Consider the following 15378-nt stretch of genomic DNA (forward strand, 5'->3'; position numbering starts at 1 on the left):
TCAATTCGATAAAAACAAGGGAACATCTATTCCTGGAATCCTGCAACCCAGCAGCTCAGGAGGTCGACTGGGGATGGAGAAAGTCACGCTGCCGTTTTATCTTTGTTTTACCGTTTAACTCGACTGTTGTTCCATTGCCGCTGTTCAAGACGGGAGGAAAATAAACTGATTAACAGAAAAAAATCCATTTAAACGGAAATGTTTTATCTGAAAACACAAAGGCGTTTTCCCTCCGGTGACGGGTTTACACAACCACAGCAAAGGATTCGGGTTTTTACTGCGGTACTGACAGAACTAAAACTAACCGTAGCATGGACAAGCCCCACCTAAACACAGCAATGAAACAAGTCATCAAAAAAGGGAAATGCTGCAAAAACTTCAAGCTCCAAGTGTCATACTCTTTTTAATTTAATCTGCTTTAATCCATAAAGTTTCACACGAGGGATTATCTGTGTCACATAACATCTTACTGAGCTCATATCGCATGAAAGACACTCATTTGCTTCATTGTCCTGGTTATAACACAAAAAAACTTTTTTAAAAAAAAGGTCAAATTCTAATAAAATAGATATTTTGAGACACATAGGGTAGCTTTAAACTAGTGCTGAGCAATGTGATGATACATATCTGGGGACAATATAAAAGTGTCAATTGTGCCAATTCTTTTTATTGTTTTAATCGTTTCTAACCTGGTTTTATCAGTTAAAATAGGCAGAGATAATTGCATTAGTGCTGTCAGTATGCACATTCAAAAGTTATACAAGTACAACTAAAAAGATTTTGAAATTTTGCCTTGTGGTTTTGTGACATGACTATGCTTTACATTCGATGACTCCTACTAGCTGGTTAAACTTTTCTTGATTTCAGTAGCTGCACTTCCAATACATATATGTGCAAAACTTTATCAACATTTTAGAAATGTCAACAAAAAAAAGACTACAATTTCGAAATTAAACTGTTTCCAGAAAATCTTAATTATGCCAATAAACACAAACCAATACGATAAGTCATTCAAAAACATGGCAACGAACGTGAACAATACTAGCAAATACATTCACATTTCTGTCATGGCTCTAGTACTCATCATCATCTATCAAAGGAGATGTCGGCGTCTTATTCTGGCCATAGAGCAGCGAGCTACGTGAACAATGGTGCAGTCACTGTTGGTCATGGAACTCATTTAATTGAAAAATGTGTTTCCATTGCAGTCTTGTAAAATATGTCAAATTCAATATGCCCCCAAAACCATTTCCTCTAAGCACAAAAACTTTTTTTTAATTTATAAATGCGAGTTTTTCTAAATTAGCAAAGTTATTATCGCAAATCCCATTTATGCAATTTCATAGTTAATGGAAATGCAGCGACTCGTCCAAGTTCTGTGGCATACTTTACATTACTTAATATATGAGTTTAAATAAACATGATTTTGAAAAATATGTGAAAGCTGCACTCCATCAGCTAAAGGCTGTTTTTGTTTGATACATTTATTTTGTTGCATTAATTTGTACGTTTCTCACTTGTTACTATTAGTTAAAAGTCACTTGAAAATAGAGTTGGAGAAAATTAAGCAATTCAATTTAACTTTATCGTGGTACATTGTTATCATGATACAAAATAATCAATATTGTGATTTGATTTTTTTATTGTCCAGCCCTACTTTGAACCATAAAAAATAATAAAAGTAATCAATGAAAACCCAGCAAACACCTTTTCTCTTCTAATAGATTTTGTTGTCAAAACCATTTTAAATGGTTAGGGATATTTTTATAAGAAAAAAAATCTTTCAGAAAACAAATTTAAACCTACTTAACAGGTGAATCGAACTTTTATAAATAAAAAATAAGTCTGAAAATATTTATAAATGATTAGCTTTTTGCCAAAAGGAAGAAAAATGACTAATTCTAAAAGTTGAACTAAATTTTTCCTGAAAACATTTCCGGTCAAGTTACCAAAGATGTGTATTCAGTATAAAAATATAATATCCTCTGTACTTTAAGCAGCTATAAAGTTTGTGGTACAAAGTATTTGTTTTTCTTTTCTCCTTGTTTTAATGATTTGTTTTCTTCCTTATCTGATTCTAGCATGAAGTGATGAAATATTTGATCACTAAAATAACGCCTGCAGCTCCTGTTCCTGTACAGACAGGAAGTAGAGTCAGAATTTAGACCAAGCACACAATGTTGCCTGATTTAAAGCAACAGATGTAAACAGAGCTGTGTGATTGGCTAAGAGAACCCCCTGAATTAAACTACTTATTATCGACAATTTTTTTTTTTTTAACCAAAATTCATCCCTAACCCATCGAGAGGATATAAATCAATAAAGATTCTGAAACCAGAGTATATACATGTTATTTTGGGGAAAAAAAAAAACTTTTTAACACAGAAGTCAATGGAGGATTTCTTCCTTCTGCGAAATGCTGCCTCCAGTGGTCTTTGGAGGAACTGCAACATTTCGTTCTTCCTGGTTTAACTTTGAGAACAAACGAGAGCTGCAGTACTTCTTGACACAGTTTTACCATCAATGCATCAGATTACTCATTTAACCCTTTAACACCAGACCTTTAGCTGCAGTGTTTACATTCTTAAATCGTTTATGTAATTAACGTAATTCCAGCAGTGAGGTGTTGCATCAGAATCAGATGATTTAAGTTAATCGCGTAAACCGTCATAGAGTTATGTTAAAGATATTCAGCGATTTCTCAGATGTTAAAGGGTCAAATGTATTACATGTCAACTGGGGGCATAACAATACTACTGTAAAAATAAAAAATAAAACATGAATTGATTGTAATCAGTATAGAAAAACACTATTTGGATTGACACACGGTAGGTTTATTTTTCTATAACGTAAAAACAACAAAGTGCCATCACAGCAGCATCACCATACAGTGTAGTAAAATGTTCTAATTACGTTTTGTTTGTATTATTTTGATAACAGTGGGTTGAACTTTGCATATGAACTAAAATGTGAATGGATTTGACTTTAATTCTTGTTTACTTGTTTGTTTGTTCACATATTTAATTTACACTTGATTATCTGGCAAGAAATACAAGGAATCTGGAAAACGTCACCTGTTCAGTACCAGGTATTTATCTCTGAGTCACACAGATTGAAGTTTTGGATAAATATGTCTTGGATCGATTTTAGGTCGGTGAATCGGAACCAATATCAACTATGAATCGTATCATCAACCACAAAATAATAATGTGGAACGAATTGTTGTCAAAATGAATCATCACACCCCTAATGCCAACAATGAAAGGCAGAAAACAGAGCTGAACTAAAGTTTATTTTTACTTTGTTTTCTTTGTCTGCAACACGTCTCTGCTGAAGTGTTAGAGGAGACCGCAAGTTCATAAACAAAGGAAGTAATCATAAAAGCTTTGCTTACATTAGCACCACACTGGCAACATTTCCACTAGACTATTAGATTCTATAAGTTTAAATGTAAGAAAACACAAACAAGTTCAATTTTAGAGATAAGCCCTAAAGCAGGAGGGTAACAAGTGCCACAATTTCAACAAAAGAAAGATAAAAAAGTAAATAAGTGCTCTAGTCCTTCATGTTTCTCCTTTTAGCCAGTCATTCCACTTTGTGGAGGAGATTTTTTTAGAGATGTGTTCTGCTGCAGGACTGAAACCGATGTGTTGAAATGAGGAGAAGCAGATGCTTTAAAAGCAACTGGGACTAATCAAGACAAACAATCAATAGATCAGTCAATAACCAAAAGAACCTGTGCTGAAAGCATCAGTTCTAACAGCTCAAAATGAATAAACCCCAAACAAAAGCTGAGCAAGTGGAAGTTATCTGTGGTGCAACCAGTTTTCCATGCTGGTTATAGCTGCTCTAGAAGGAAAATATGGCAAAGAGTTGCAAGTATGTCCAAATTCTCCTAATAAATGCATTTAAATCTGCTCATTCAGACATGGTGCGTCGTTAATATTAATAATAATAATAATTCTAGAGAATGAAAGTGTATTTGAATTCCATGTGGACGTAAGAGGTTTAATCAAAGAACCCCAACCTGAGCGTCAAACACGACAGGCCTGATCAGATTATTACTTCCCTGACTGATGTGGATTCTTAGGTAAACACTGAACTGGGTATTTGTTTCGATAACAAACCAAAAGTAAGCAATGATGTAACCGAGCTCTTTGACGATGGCCGCCGCGCTCTGCCGACGCGTCGAATCCATCAGAAACTTGGTGTAATGTGCGTGTGTTTACCCTGTGATAAACTCCTGACCTCCCACACGGGTCAAGACGAGTTTCACCAAAACCAAGTGACACTCAGATGTTCCACCACCCTCCACATTTTCACAGCCGCTTCGAAACCCACTCAGAGAAACCAAAAAACACAGAACTATATTTGCTTTAGTCGCTACCATTTTCTGGCTGTTTTGTCTTTTAGCAGTAAAAGATAAAAGGAACCATAGATTTGACCTCATTTTAATCGCCTTACGATTTAGCCTAATTTATCCTAATTAGCAAAAAGATGGCAAGAAGGAAGGCTCAAAAAGATGCTAAAACAAGTGTGCCTTTTTTTAAGTTCATGACATAACTTTTTCAGTAACATTACGTTTTACATCTTTAAATTGTGATTTAAAGACAATTTAATGAAGTGTGCTTGCCAAAGTTATTACTAAAGTATGAAACTACAATTGGTAAAATAGCAGGACTATTCCCTAAACACCAGCGTCACGTCCTTTTAACCTGCAAACTCCAGCAACTCAGCGCTTTTGACGAGCCTCGCATCAAAGCAGAGCTTACCCACAGAGTGTGCGTGCGGTCTCTTTCAGGTGCACATTAAGTTCGCTCCAGGTCCATCAGAGAACAGGTGTGTTTATGCGAGGCAGGTATCCTCAGAAGGCATGTGAGCTCTCACCGCGCTGATTACACTGATCTAAATATGGCTTTGTGCTAACACACACAGTTAAAGCCCTGATGTCAGAGCGCAGAGGCGGAGCTTACGGGCCTCAGGAGCTCTACACAGTGTACACATACGCCAAGCTTTCACCTCCTCACGCAATATTTCGTTAGAGATGAGCATTTAAATATTAATCTATTAGTTTTTATTTTTGTCTATTGTATTCTTTGGGTTAAAAAGTTGCAGATAAAGTCTTCCTAAAGACCAATGAAAATGGCGTTTTTTTGGTGTTTTTTTTTTTCATATAATTGAAGTCATATTATGAACAGAAAATTAAGTAAAAAATTTAATTTCAGAGTATTTCTTGTTGTAAATCAAGAGCAGATGAGAAAAAAAGCAGTTTAAAAAAAAAAAAAAAAAAAAGAGTACATTTGTGACATAAAAAATATGCAAAAGCTCCAGGACCAGAAAAGGGGAAGGAGGGGACAACAGTCCCGCCCACATTTTGGAGGAGAATTTCCAATTTCCAATGCACTACTACAACACTTTTATGTCCTAGAAAACGACATTTTTTTTTTTGTATCTTTTGGCAAAAAACTGCCACATCACATTTAGAAGACTACTGGGAACGCTTTCAAAATAAGTCATTTGATGATCGGAGTGGAAGTTTAATATCATGACTGTGTCGTTTTTGAATTTCACAATTATGAAACAACAGATGATTAAACTATTAAGCCTTTCAGAACTTGTTTAGACTTTTTAAAGTTAAAATTCAAAATGAAAACTGTATGACAGAAAGCCAATATGATGACTATGAGTAAATTTTCAAAGGTTAAAATGAAATAATCCATTTTAACTTTTATTTAACAGTTTAATTCATTATTAAAGTAAAAGTTTACAAAAAATGGCTACTAATAGAAATATTAAGTACAAGTTTTATTTGTGCAATGGCAATCACACAATCATAGAATATCAAAAGGACATTTTCAGGAGAGTTGATCAGAATGAAACAATGGCAGACTTCTCATTTAGTTAAGCAGTAACTGTGGTGAATGTAGGGGCAAAATTCTACTTCCTGTTTTGATTTTCTCCTACTTTTGTTTCAGCAGGGACATTTCCTTAAGGTTTTACAGGTTTTTGATAAGCCTAAAAAGTGACCCAACTGCATCTTTTTCTTGGATGTCAATTTACTGAAAGCAGAAATTTATTAAGCTTATTTTACTTTATTTAAAATCTCTAATTTTTCTTCCATATACCACCTAAAATCCACATCGAATGAATGAATGAATGAATGAATGAATGAATGAATGAATGAAATGGTTTATTTCAAGCAATCAGGTCATAATACATACATAACACATCACTTAATAAATCACAAGTAGATCACTTGAAAGGGAGTGGAAGGAAGCGAACTTATATAATCCCACCCCGACTCGACCATTTTCTCTACATGAATTATCAATATCCGGTTCAGGGACCCGGAACCGGAAGTTCACATCGGCAGCAAATCCACAAAACAGATATTTACATCATATTTAAAAGTATTTCTTGAAGTATTGTTCATTTCATAGAAGTAATATGGTCAGCACAGTAATTAGCACTGATGCTGTTTGTTGCTGGTTTGTTTTGTCCAACTGGGAACGTGAGTCTTGGGTTCCTTTAATGGACACATTGGAGCTTTAAGTGGATAACAGGAATCATGTTCAGTTAAAGATATTCCCCTGAGACTTCTCTGCTTGTTTCAGGCTAAAATGCTGGTCGGAAAAGCAGCATTTCCAGAGGGAATTACAGCAGTAAAGGAACCACGGTTCACTTCCATCACTATGTTTTATCCACTTAAAGGAGCGCAAGAACCACAGACAAATTTGATGTATTAAAAAATGTCTGTGTGTCACCATGAACTGGAGAAAGTCTGAAACCGACATGAGTGTTCTCAACACTGAGCAGACGCACAGATGTGGAATGCAACAAAAACCCACGAACGCAGCACAAGACTGCCGAGCTCTCAGTGCTCTGGCCTCCAGGAAGATAAGGCTCAAGTCCCGCCTCGGTCTCACTTCCCGTCTTCATGCGCGATTCTGCTTATGCTTGCATTCATATTGCTTGCAGCTGCTCAAGATTCACAGACAGACATCTCCTAGATACTACAAGAAGACTTTCACCAGACGTCTTTGAATTGTAAAGTTAACGCTTGTACTAGTTCATCAGACTGCTTTCACAATTACTATCATGAACACGCTACATCATTAGCTCTACTTGTTACATCTGCAAAGAGTTAAAAAAAATATATGGCATTTAGCAAAATCCAGGCTGTTTTTTTCTTATGAGTCTTTGTTTCACCACAAACAAAATTAACAGCAAACTCTGATCAATCATTTCCAGCAAAAAAAGAAAGATTCTTTCTGATAGGAAAGTTGGACCCAGCTCCGGTAACGGTTGTTTCTTGGCGAGTTGAGGGGATCAAAGTGATCCCAGCTTGAACTAAACCGAGTTCTTGATTTATAGTGGATATCGGCGGGGCATTCAGCAGTTAACCTCCAAGGCAAACCAAAACCTAGCCATTAGACAGCGCTACCTGATGAACTAGTACCTGTAAGACCGGCTGTAATGCTCCCATTCTATAGTAAATACAGTGTAATTACAAGGCTGACACTCTGCGTATCCTCCATCATCATTAAATTAGGGGGTTTGGGACGATGAGAAATGGACGGGGTTGAGCTTGGAGCCGGAAGAATCCTCTTGGAAATTTACAGGCCTCAAATTGGGAGGCCAGGTCCTTTTCCATTCGCCTCTCAGACTGGGGATAAATACATATTTCTGTCTTGGCTAACGTTTTGGTGTAAAATGCTGAAAAAGCTGGCGATGGAGTTTTGATTTAACAGAAACATAGCATTGGTGAGTAAAAACGCTAAACTGCTGCTGTAGCTTGAAAGGCTTTCAGCACCAGGAGCTGCGCCTCAGTTGGATCAGGGGCTCAGCGTTGCACTGACACTTGATTAATGGCATCAGCTGAAATAACAGGGAAAACTGATCTGAGACGAGAAATTATTACACTTTATGGCATTTCTCAGTACTTAAATGAACCGGATGAATTGAATTTTAAAGTTCAGATATTAACCATCCTGCAAGTTTAGACCGGTAAAAAGTTTTATCAACTAAATGTTTTACAATCCAAGAATTCTTTGAAAATATCAGGCCATCTATAAAAGGACAGGGCGTAGGTAAAACGGTCCTGCACCGCTAACTGACAAGGACTAACGACCAAACCACTAAAAGCTCACACGTTTCCTGCGAGTCTGCTGTAAAGCCCCTAGATTGAATCACAGTTCACTGAGGCAAACTTCCCTTTGACACATAAAAGTTAAATTTTACCTCAGATGATGAAGTGATACTGCAAATATAACACACCCGTGGTGCAAAAAAAAGATTCAGGATGTAGTCAGAACCAGCCCGTTTCTGCTTTCACTTCGTCAGCTCTTTAGAATCTAATACAGGGATGGTGAAGCCACAAGAGTCAGTTCTGGAGACCAGCCCTAACAGTATTTTTTTGGGAGGGGGGCATCGACTTAATATTGGGGTACTTGTAGGAAAATGGAACCTCTTAATATTTTAGAGATGGACACAAATACAAGTAAGAGCAGTCCACAGATGACTCGAGGATCACACCAAACAGGACCAAATCCAAGCCACCATGGGCACGAGGAGGAAGAGCTCTGTCTGGTCAGAGCAAACCACGAAAAGCCAGAAACCCGCCTCGTCGTGCGTCTGGTCTTTTGAATGCGTGCAAATAGATGACTCAAACTGGTGTAAATGAATTAGCAGGCCACTGTTTTTCCTGATGTGTGCCCAGGCACTGTAGAAGACGGGAAATAAAGCTCTTCCAATTGAACTTCCTTAACCCTTATGCTATCGTATGGGGTCCAGATGACCCAAGCTCTACATTGATGCGTTATCTATCCCAATGTGGATGAAGGTGGACAGGATTTCATGTCTGCCACAGACACTATTTAAAAAAAATAAAAAATAAAAAAAAGTTCAGTGCACTGTCTTGTGGGGTCCAGATGACCCCACTCACAACGTCAACATACTTAGGATAGGACAAGACACACTCAGGTGAAAATTGTGTTTTTAATATTTTCTTGTGGAATAGGCTTAAAATTGCATCTCTGAGTATTTATTTATCCAAATCCAAGTGAATTAGGAGCAGACAACAAAGTAAGTTTGAAAATTAGGGCATTTGTGATGTAGTGAATACACTGTACGGGCCACAGGTTTCCTGCTTTGATCCATTCTCAAAACTGTACATCTGGATAGCTCAAATTTTCCTCGCTCTTTGTTCCACCAAAAATGGTAGGTAGGGAGTGTAAACAGAGAGCTTTCAGCGACGGGGAAAGGAATAAGGAGCAAGGTTGCTCCGCACTAACAGTTCAGTCCAAAACTCAGAGGTGAATTTCTAGTGAACTACTGCTACTTTGCATTAACTATGTCCCAGAAAATGACAGATTTTTTTTATTTGGGATAAACTGGCATATCCATAGAAAAAGTCCTTTACAACTGCGGTGAAATGAGCCGCCGTTCACATTTCCGTGGTCACATCAAGAAGCTCCGTGGAGTCTGGTGGAGATTTTCCAGCGTTCTCAGTCCTGCTACCGTAAGTATTGGATGAAACTCGCCACACATACATGCTAAAAACAAAAAAAAAATGATTTTCATCGGAGGGGAACTTTAAAGGACATGTACTGTGGCTTGTTCACTTTCTTTAGAAGTTGACATCATTTCCTAAGAGTCATGTGACACACTTTGGTCCAACTGTCACATGGAAACAAAACAAATACACTTTTAATCAGTGTCTTCACAGTGACTGATAACAGACTGCATGGGAGTAAAGACCCACTGCTTTCCTCTCAAGTGACTCTTGAATGCATTGTTACGGCTGTTATCCTACCATCTAAAGTTGCACCGGCTTGATGGGAGCTTTGCTATCTCAGAACAGCATTTTGTCAGATAGTGACAGGCCCAAAAAGTGACAACAATGCAAAAACATTCACCTAATTCCAGGCAAGAGAACATTATGTAAACTATGTATGGAAAGACCGCAGCTTCTAAAGGAAATTTAAATTGATGCAGCATTAAAAACATAAAGACATAATAGTAGGAGAGAGACACAGCCTGAAGTTATTAGAAGGAAAAGTGTTGGCAGGAAAAACTTCACCCAGTTGCAGTGTGGTTGAAGACGCTCGTTTGTTTATTTAGTATACTCAAGTATTTGTAGAATAAATATTCACTCTCATGCACAGATTTTCACCTCTTAAGAAGACAAAATTCAAGTTATTGTATCTTTAATTAATCAAAAAGATATATGGTGGTTTCATTCAAAACAAAAATATCCGAGTGTGACCACGTGAATTGGTATGAGTCAAAAACCGATTACCGACATGGTCATTATCCTCACAACTGTTGGGCCTTTTAGTCCAAAAAAATAATTTAATGACAGAAAAACCTTTTTGGCGATTTTAAAATGTAAAAATCTTGATACATGCTTAGAAATGTTGGTTTTTCTCTCTTATGTGGGGTAATTTTACACTTTTAAGGACGGCTGAGTCGCTGCTCGCCCCTTTGAGCTCACAGAAACGTGAGAAGTTCCCACACGGGCCCTGCAGGACAGGCTCCGACCGAGGATGTCATGGCTACCGAGCAACAAGTTATAAAACACAACTTCTCTCCACGAGAAACACGCAGAAACACGCAAAAACTGCGAGACGTCCCGCGTGTGTTTGACTCTCAAAACATGCGAAGCGAGAAATGAAGTCCTCTTACCTAAAGCAGCTGAAGCTCAGCGTGAAGGCGCAGACGCGGCTTTTAGACACATAATAATAATCCTTGCCAAAGTGAGCTTGGAGCTTCGCCGAGCTGCCCCGTTCTTTGAAAGAAAAACTCTGGTGAAGTTTAGAAGATGACCGGCGCTGAGCCTCTCCGTCCTTGTCGCTGAGGAGCCGCAGCGCTCGCACAGGACTTTCTTAGTTGTTAGTGTTTCCCAGGACAACTCAGTGGGAGGAGCCTCCACCAGGGAGCTCTGCTCCCCGAAGTTCACTTTGATCAAAATATTGCTAAATAGTGACAACTACCGTTCAAACGGTGGTACTGCAACACTTTCAACTTTTTACGACAGAAAATAAAATCACAAAAATAACTTTAAAAATATTTAAATATTCTAATGATTAAAAACATGTAAAATTACTTTAATATATACGTGAAATTAATTTTCTAAACTGGTTTTTTTTTCTAAAATAAGCTAGCAAAGGGTGTTAGCATCCTGTTAGCCTTTTCAAAAGAAAAACAATACTAAGGACGATAAAGACCCACTACAATGAAAATTGTTTTTGGTGTTTTTAACAGGCTCTTGTAGCATTTTTTTTCTATAATGGAGGACAAATATAAAATAATTAAAGATTAAAACTACATTTCTGAGTATTCCTTCAGATTGTGTTGAATCAGGAGCAGATGAGAACTCGACGTGCCCATGTTGCAGTTGGTTGCTCATATTTAAAGTTAAAGTTGAAATTCAAGTCTTGTTAGCCGTCACACACACTTTCGCGTGTTAAGTTTGTTCTTTAAATTTAGTCCATCCCATGAGGGACCGATAAGCTGCAGGCACACCTAAGCTTAGGAACAATTTGTTGTATTTACTCCAGCGTTAACTATAATTTTACCTTAACCCTTCCTCCTGGTCCGCACGACCAACAAAGAAGTTCAGGACTGACCATAAGTACATTCGTTTTTAAAAAAATTACCTGGAGATTGCCCCTTCGTTTTCTTTTCTTTCTTTGTTTTTTTTTGTTTGTTTGATCATTTTAGTTTGGGCTTGTGGTGTGCTATAAGCTAGCGGAGAAAGGTAAACAAAGGGTTGATGGGAAATTAGCCAATGGCTAACTTTTGCGCCTATAGTCCTGCCCACAACCCAGAGGAAAATTTCTTTTTGTTGCACTGCAGAAAATATGTCTCAAAAAACGACAGAGACTTTTTGAAATTTGGCTAAAAACTGCATAATCATTTTTCAAAGAACGACTGGGAAAGATTTTACAGTAGAAAAAAAAATCAAGTGAGAATGGGGCTCTAACCTTTTACAACATTAAAAAAGCCTAAATAACTAAAAAATAACGAAATAGTTGAGTGAATACAAACATGTAAAATTGATCTTAAAAGTACATTTAAAATTACTTTTCTAAACAGGCAGGACGTTTTCCCAAAGTAAGCTAGCAAAGGGTGTAAGCCTCCTCTTTTCAAAATAAAACAATCTTAAGGACTTTGAAGACCCACTCCGATCATCTCTTGATCCATTGCAAATGCGTTTCCGGTGGTCTTTTTTTATGATTATGCCAATATTAGCCCAAATAAAAAACTTGCATTAGAAATTAGCTTATGAGGCGTATAGTCTTGCCCCTCCTTCCTTTTTCCCGTTGCCTAAAGATCTCCGTTCATGTGCAGTAGGGAGTCAGTCTGTAGTTTTTATGTCACAAATAAGCTCATTTTTAAACGGAATTTTTTCATTTGCTCCTGATTCACCAAACTTTGAATAAATAAAAAACTCAGAAATACACTTTTGAGCTAAATTTCTTCAATAAATGTCATTGGAAAAAATAACAATTTGGTGACAGTGGCTCAAAAGGTTGTGCAGTGATCAAAGAGTCAACGGTTCAAAATGTATACATTTTTCTGAAATGCGCATACTTATCTTTTTTGAACAATAATTTTTTTTTATTTGCTTGTTTGCTGAATAGCTTTAGATGTGTTTATTTATTTTGTATTGGTTGCTGTGTCAGTTATTTTGTCTCATCTGTTGTCTACAGATAAGAAAAATCTTACAAATTTCATACCATTGCTTTTATTTTGAAAGCACAACAGCCACAACCATAAAAAAATAAAAAAGTGCTGCAATCTCTCCAGCTCGCAGGCTTCCTGCTCCCCAGGCCAGAACAAATGAGGGGGACTTGAAGTAGAGACACAGCTGAAAAGCTGTTGCACACTTTTTTAGCTTTGGTCACAGCTTGTCCAAACTACACTGATCTATATTTACTTTGAAAACACTCATCCTGGCATTTTGTCATGGTGCCATTGGACTTCTCTCTTTAGCTTTCCTGCCCTTGGAGAGCTACTATAAATCATGTCTTCAAATAATTTCCTATGCCTTTGCATTACTGAAAGTTCTACTTTTCAGCTCTCTGCACCAATGATACTGAATGTGGCACTCCATGCTAATCATTATTCAGAGTTAATTTAATAGTGAGTGTTATATAAGTGCATTTTCTCCTGCTGCTTCTTTGCTTTGTGGCCTTTGGAGTAACCGGAGATGAAAACAGCATGTCATTAAAGTATGAATCATTTGGGTAGGCCAGTGGTGCAGACACTTGTGGGTGTTTGCAATGTAGCAGCATAAGGAGGATTCACTGTCTCATTATGTCGGCTTACACTTAAGCAGAGTAAGCAGACATTAAAAGTTGTGGTTCAAACTGCCCTCTGCTGGAAAATAAAGCCTGCCAGCAACGATGACCCTCATAAACTGGAACGCTTTGTAGTCCGCCAATGCATTTTGACCACTTTGATAAACGGAAAATGTCAACGGGGCAGGACCAAAGCAGGCTGTAAAATTCCCAGGAGTCACATGTCAGCATGGGACAGTACAAATTGCTCCAAACTGTGTGGTTACTCTGTGTGCATTTTTATAAGTTGACGTCACATATTTTCTCTGTATAAAAAGAAGCATAAACATAAATGGCACCACATTTGCTTTGGTGAGTCAAATACACATCAATTAGGGTGCATTGTTAATGCCTCTTAAGCAGGAAAAAAAAGGAATTTCATCTTCAAAATGAGAGAAATGAAGGGTTTAGAGCCTTTCAGAATCCCTTTCTGGCTCTTTTGAGAGGCATGAATGAGCTGAGCGTTTATTATGCAGTTACAGTACAAAGAAAGAAAAACAGTCGGTGGGTTTTTCAGCCCAGCTTTGGGAGCGTGTGAGCTCACACTTATGGATGAAATCATAGCTGCTGATGTAACAGCAGCTCCTGGGGAGATAAACAAGCAATCTTGATGACTGCGTGGTATAAAAATAAAAATAAAAAAAATTGCCTTGCTGTGTTTTGATAACTTTGTGAGCCATCCAGGGCTCTGGATTGATGGCTGCTGACTTGTAAAAAGACTTATCTCTGAGAGTCACACAAATATTTTGGAGTGTTAGTTCATATCTCACAGTGTGTGTCACTCCATTCTCAGCACAGCTTATCTGCTGCAGTGGACCACATCTGTGACCGAAGCATCGCTGATAAATCGCACCACTCAGCTGCCTTTTTTCAAACAAACGTGTGCTGGAGGAGAAAACAAGACTAAAAATATATATATTTTCTACAGCGGGATGTTTTTCAGGTTCTTTAGAATTACATTAACTCTTAGTAGGCCGGGGTATTTTTATTACTTTACAATTTGCTCTAATAATTATCCATTAAAAAACAGTTTTAATGGCAATGTTTGATCTTTTTAGTTTAACCCAGCCTTTTTTTCATAGATATTTGTCACTATATTTTAAAAAAAATTCCACATTAAACTTGAAACTGTACAAATACTCAACTCCAAGTGGAAGACGTGGTCATTTTTTAACAGTATAAATTGAAATCAAACTTTTTTTTTGTTTAACAACAAAGATTAAAAGGGCATAGATGAAATACAATGTTTTACAAATAAATAAAATTGATAAAAAATAAATAAAATATGTTTAAATGTAATTTTCTAAGAAATTGTCCACATTTTCATCACCAGAACAAAGTGGAGTCATAAATAAAAGTCGTAAATATTTGATTTGATATTTGATTAGATTTTTACTTTGTGAAATCTGTCACGTCATATCCATCGTTTACGAAAAAGGAAGAAAAAAGTGAGCATGGTTTCATAATTGCTTTTTAAATCCAGGGCACTAGATAGTCCTGCTCTATGTATTTTTTTAGTAGTTAGGGATTAGGGTGGGAACTGGGACATTGTAAAAATAAATTCAGTCGCCGTCTTTTTTGTAGGGTGGAAATCAAATGAAGTGCAAATCACATCAACAAATGACTTAACACAAGAAACATTTTATATTTCACAACAATCAAAAAGCAAAACAAATATAAAAAAAGTAGCATTGCATTTTAGAAAAAAGAAAAGAAAATTCAGATATAATAAAAATAAATATATAAATAATAAAAACATTAAAAAACAAACAAAAAAAACTTGTGAAAACAAAAGTAATTTCCAGAAAAATAAATGAAATAGAGAAACAAAACTCAATGAGAAACCGTTAAATGTAGGTACTGTGAGACCACATTAAACTATTATCTATCTATCTATCTATCTATCTATCTATCTATCTATCTATCTATCTATCTATCTATCTATCTATCTGATTTGCTCTTCAGAACCACAGTGTCCGAGTCGGTCCGACACATCGTTTCTATGGAAACCACTCTCGCCTATCAGGAGTGA

The 15378-nt window shown here is 36.9% G+C and overlaps 1 protein-coding gene and 1 long non-coding RNA gene across 5 annotated transcripts in view; one reads left to right on the forward strand and one right to left on the reverse strand.

Annotated features, from left to right (window-relative positions):
* Positions 1 to 10936, reverse strand: part of LOC112160343 (A-kinase anchor protein 13) — a 145348-nt gene extending 134412 nt beyond the window's left edge. For 3 of the 4 annotated variants that reach the window (XM_036211357.1, XM_024294791.2, XM_024294790.2), the window contains exon 1: positions 10687 to 10936. The gene's annotated coding sequence lies outside the window, so the exon portion shown is untranslated. Of the gene's footprint in view, positions 1 to 4772; positions 5535 to 10686 lie in introns of those variants that run through there. The other variant, XM_036211356.1, reaches the window with a different exon arrangement.
* LOC118598605 lies at positions 2003 to 2801 on the forward strand. Its single transcript, XR_004947647.1, has 2 exons — positions 2003 to 2339; positions 2674 to 2801. It is a non-coding gene; the product is annotated as an uncharacterized LOC118598605 (long non-coding RNA).
* Positions 10937 to 15378: the final 4442 nt, after the last annotated feature.

This window comes from Oryzias melastigma, linkage group LG3 (genome assembly GCF_002922805.2).
Source record: "Oryzias melastigma strain HK-1 linkage group LG3, ASM292280v2, whole genome shotgun sequence".
Lineage (NCBI taxonomy): Eukaryota > Metazoa > Chordata > Actinopteri > Beloniformes > Adrianichthyidae > Oryzias > Oryzias melastigma.